Source organism: Ovis aries, chromosome 5 (genome assembly GCF_016772045.2).
Source record: "Ovis aries strain OAR_USU_Benz2616 breed Rambouillet chromosome 5, ARS-UI_Ramb_v3.0, whole genome shotgun sequence".
NCBI classification, from domain to species: domain Eukaryota; kingdom Metazoa; phylum Chordata; class Mammalia; order Artiodactyla; family Bovidae; genus Ovis; species Ovis aries.
Window position 1 is genome coordinate 87,115,734 of NC_056058.1, and position 5,466 is coordinate 87,121,199.

Consider the following 5,466-nt stretch of genomic DNA (forward strand, 5'->3'; position numbering starts at 1 on the left):
GTGAAAGATTACTTTTAACTTTTAATTGCTTTCATCCCTATGTGTGACTACTAACATTTAAAATAATTTGAAATATTGTTTCTTTCTCAAAGATACAGTATGTTGAAACTTCATACTCCTAGAAGTGAAGTGAAGTCGCTCAGTCATTTCCTACTCTTTGCAACCCCGTGGACTGTAGCCTACCAGGCCCCTCACTCCATAGGATTCTCCAGGCTAGAGTACTGGAGTGGGGTGCCATTTCCTTCTCCAGGGGATCTTCCCAACCAGGGATCGAACCCGGGTCTCCTGCATTCCAGGCAGACGCTTTAACCTCTGAGCCACCAGGGAAGCCTGTGGATGATCATGTAACATTAAAGATAACAGGATGGTCTGGTATGCATGGCACACCTTCTCCTTGGGCAACAGGCACGCATGCATGTTCAGTCACTCAGTGTGTCCGACTCTTTGCAGGCCTGTAGACCTTCAGGTTCTTTTGTCCATGGGACTTCCCAGGCAAGAATACTGGAGTGGGTTGCCATTTCCTACTTAGGGAGAATCTTCCCAACCCAGGGATCAAACCCATATCTCCTGTATTGCAGGTGGATTTTTTTTTTACCACCAAGCCACCTGGGAAGCCCTTGGGCAACATAGTAAGCCATTTAAGCCTTGGGATACCAAGATAACACAGATTCACCTACGTCTTAAACTAGTTTCTTTGCTTGTCTTCATTATTGTAACTTCTGCAGCTCACATTGGAAATTGTCTAAATTCCTCTTCTGGGATGGAATTTCTGTAGTTTGAATCTTAGTCAAATACAAATGTGTTATAAAAGGTTAAGAATGAGTGAATAAGCAAATGAATAAAGCTACTATTAATATCAGTTTCAGATTCTTTGCTGAAAGCTGACTTTGTGAGGAGTAAGGCCTTATTTTTTTATAGTTGAATAATACTCCACTGTGTATATATGGATATGGATATACATATATATTTACACCACAACTTCTTTAGCCATCAGTGAAGGACACTTAGGTTGCTTCTCTGCCTTGGCTATTACGAATAATGCTGCAATGAACATGTGGGTACAGATATCTCTTTGAGATAGTGATTTCATTTCCTTTGTATATATATGCAGAAGGAAGATTGCTGGATCATACTATTGTTTCATTTTTAGCTTCTTTAAGAACCTCCATATCATTTTTCTGTGGCTATACCAGTTTATATTTCCACTAACAGTATACAAGTGTTCTCTCTTCTCCACATTCTCAACAGCATTTTGATATCTTGCATTTTTTATAACAGACCTCCTAACAGGTGTGAGGAGGCATTTATTGTGGTTTTGATTTGCATTTTCCTGATAAGTAATGATGTAGAGAAATGTTTCATATATCTGTTGGTCATCTACATGTCTTCTTTGGAAATATATCTATTCAGGTCCTTTGTCCACTTTTTGACTGTGTATTTGTTAGTTTTACTATTGAGTTGTATGAGTTCCTTGTATATACTGGATATCAACCTTGTAGCAGATATGTGGTTTACAAATATTTTCTCCCATTCCATAGACTGCTTTTTCATTTTGCTGGTTTTCTTTTCTATGTAGAAACTTTTTAATTTGATGTAATCTCATTTATTTTTACTTTTGTTGCCTATGCTTTGGTGTCAAGTACAAAAAATGTTGTCCTACACCATATAGAAAAATAACTCAAAATGGATTTAAGATGGTAACACAGGACATATGACCAAGAACTTCTGTAAAATAACATTGGAAGTGAATTCCTTAACCTTGGTCTCGGCAATGAATTTTTTCAAAGAACACTAAAGCAAAGGCAACAAAAGTAATTTCCTTGGTTAAATTGATTATTAATTATTTTATTATTTTTATGTTAATGCAAATGAGGTTACTTTCTTAATTTCTCTTTCTGACAATTTGTTTTTGATGCATACAAACTTACTGATTTCCATGTATTGATTTTGTACCCTGAAACTTTATTGAATTCATTTTTACTTCTAGCAGTCTTGTGATAGAGCCCTTAGGGTTTTTACACATAGTATCATGTTATTGGCAAACAGAGACAGTTTTATTTAGACCTTTCTGATCTGAATGCCTTTTATTTCTTTTTCTTGCCTCTGGCTAGCACTTCCAGTACTATGCTGAATAAATGTGGCAAGAATGGATGGACATCCTTGTCTTGTTCCTGATCTTAAAAGAAGTTTAGCTTTTCACTGGTGAGTGTGATGTTATTTGCAGGATTCTCATATATGGCCTTTATTATGTTGAAGTACATTTCCTCTACACCCAGGTCATTGAAATAATGTTGAACCTTGTCAAATATTTTTTCTGCATCTATTGAGACAACAATATGATTTTTATTTTTCATTTTTTCAAAATGGTATACTACATTGTTTGCATATATTGAATCTTCCTTACATTTCTGGAATACTTGATCATGGTGTATGATCTTTCTAAAGTATTGCTGAATTTAGTTTGCATATTATGTTCAGAAATTCTGCATCTACATTCATCAAGGATAATGGCCTTGGTTTTCTTTTCTTCTAGTGTATTTATCTGGTTTTTGTCTCAGAGTAATGCTGGCCTCATAAAATGAATACAAAAGCAATTCCTTCTCTTTAATTAGGACTTCCCTGGTGGCTCAGACGGTAAAGCGTCTGTCTACAATGCAGGAGACCTGGGTTCAATCCCTGGATCGGGAAGATCCTTTGGAGAAGGAAATGGCAATCCACTCCAGTACTATTGCCTGGAAAATCCCATGAACAGAGGAGCCTGGTAGGCTACATACAGTCCATGGGGTCACAAAGAGTCGGACATGACTTAAAGATTTTAAAATTTAAAAAATAAAAAACTAAAAAAAAAAATTAAAAAAAATCAACAAGTAAAAAAATAAAATAAATAAATAAATTTAAAAAAAAAAAAAAAGAAAGATTGGTATTAATTCCTTAAATGTTTGGTAGAATTCACCAATGAAGCCACCTGGTCCTGGACTTTGCTGGGAGGTTTTCAATTACTGATTCAATATCATTATTAATAAATGATCTCTTCAGATTTTCTATTTATTCATGGTTCAGTCTTGTTAGGTTTAGGGTTCCAGGAACTTATCCATTTCTTCTAGTTTGTCTAGTTTTGGTGATATATAATCATTCAGGGTAGTCTCATAATCTTTTGAATTTCTGTGGTATCAGTTGTAATATTTCCTCTCTCATTTCTGATTTTATTCTTCTCTCTTTGGATCTTGACTAGCCTAGCTAAAGTTTTGTCAATTATGCTTATCTTTAAAAAAAAAAAAAAAAAAGAAGAAAGCTCTTAATTGATCTTTTCTATCGTCTTTCAAGTCTATTTCTCACTTCAGATCTGTTAATATTTGCTTTAAATATTTAAGTGCTCTGAATTTGGGTGCATAAATACTTACAATGTTTATATCTTCTTGATGAATTGACCACTTTGTCATTATATAATGACCTTCTCTATCTCTTGTTACAGCCTTTAGCTTAAAGTCTATTTTGTCTGTTATACAAATGACTACCCATGCCTTCCTTTCATTTCCATTTGTATGGAATACCTTTTTCCATTCTGTCACTTTCATTCTGTGCATATCTTTAAAACTAAAGTGATTTTCTTATAGGCATATAGTTGGGTCTTGTGGGTTTTTTAAATCCATTCAGCCACTTGGTGTCTTTTGGTTGAAGAATTTAGTCCTTTTACATTTGAAGTAATTATTGAAAAGTATAGACTCACTGTTGCCTCCATCTGTGTCATTCACTGTTTTTGGTTGTCTTATATTTCCTTTGTTCTCTTTTTCCTCTGCTGCTCTTTTCCTTTGTGATCTAATGATTTTACCTAGTAGAATACTTGGATTCCTTCTCTTTATCCTTTGTGCATCTATATAGGCTTCTACTTCATGATTACCATGAAGCATACCTATACTATCATATAGTTGTAACAGTCTATTTTAAATTGTTAAGTAGGTGAGAGTATGTCAAGAGCCATCAGTGTCACAAAAGGGAGGATCTCAGCTACACATACGCAAGCTGATTAGAAGCCAAACTCTCAGACGGAAGCTGGGCAAGTATATTGTGAAGCACTGGGAGATAGGAGTTTTTGCCAACTCCTCTCCACTGATTCCAGGTGTACAGATGTGGGGAGGGGGGGCCAAAGTAGAAAGAATTCCTATTCCCACTTAAAAACTGCTTCTTTTTTGCTATAGTCCTGTAGGACTCATGAATGTAAGTCCCATTGGCTATCAGGTGATTTAGGGACCCATATCCTGGTGGCAGCCACAAAAGTTAGAATTCTACATGTGTGGACAAGCTCATAATGGTGGTTTGGTTTTACTGTTGAAGTGAGCCAGAGGGAGAAGGCAGGGGAAGTGTCCACTGGTTGCCCTGGTCTCTGAGGAGCATCAAAGCTAGCCTCTAGATACAGATTAGAAGGTAGACCTTCAGACACCAGCTTTAATGGTGTCTTCAAACCCCTTCTTGGAAAGACTGGGAGATGGGCATTATTGCCTTCTCCCTCTGCCCTGAGCACTGGAAGTTGTAGATGTGGGGGAGTGCTTATGTAACTATTAGAAACTATTTCTCTGCTTACTGTAGTCTCATGTTTCTTGTAGAGGCAAGCCCTCTTAGGTTTCACAAATAGGTATTTGGAAGCCTAAACAGAGTGGGATCTTAAAAGCTGAAGCACTAGATATGCAGTCCAAATGCTTCACTCCTCGGGGATAATCTGGGAATTGGGGGTTCCCTTTCGATCATATGGCACTATGATAGGGGTGGGGTGTGTGCCAAGAATGTATTGCAGCTGTCCTATCTGTTTTAGGGAGGGTGTTTTCTCATTTGCCCAATGTGTAGCCATCACTCAGCTAGTTTCTGAATTTCTCTCAGAGGGATTTTCCCTGTGTGTAGCTACATATCTGGTGTATCTCCAGGAGGGAGAGGAGTTCAAAAGCACCCTTGCCTTGTTGTCATTTTTTAATAGTGTTAGGGACTGGTTACGTAAGGCTAATGAATCTGCGTCTCAGCCAGAGAGAATTTGATTTTTCTTTTGCTTTCACCAATTTAGATACTCTTCTTTGAAGTATGTTACAGATGTTCCTGCCTTCATAAACCAAGTATTAGGAATATAATGTTTATATCAACAAATACATTTAAGGCAAGTTGCTGAACTATTGAAATAAAAAATTAAGAAAAACTATTTCTGTTTTTGTGTCAGTACCTTACTGTTTTTAGTGAAGGAAAATGCAACCCACTCCAGTATTCTTACCTGGAAAATCCCATGGACAGAGAAGCCTGGCGGGCTACAGTCCATTGGTTCGCAAAGAGTCAGACACAACTGAGCACATAGGCACATTACTGTTTTGATTACTATAGCTTTGTAGTATAGTCTGAAGTCCGAGAGCCTGATTCTTATAGCTCCATGTTTTATTGCCAAGATTGCTTTGGCTACTCAGGGTCTTATGTATTACCATAAAATTGTAA

The 5,466-nt window shown here is 36.8% G+C and overlaps 1 non-coding gene across 1 annotated transcript; it reads right to left on the reverse strand.

Annotated features, from left to right (window-relative positions):
• Positions 1–255: 255 nt before the first annotated feature.
• On the reverse strand, positions 256–327 carry TRNAS-GGA (transfer RNA serine (anticodon GGA)). The gene has a single exon. It is a non-coding gene; the product is annotated as a tRNA-Ser (tRNA).
• Positions 328–5,466: the final 5,139 nt, after the last annotated feature.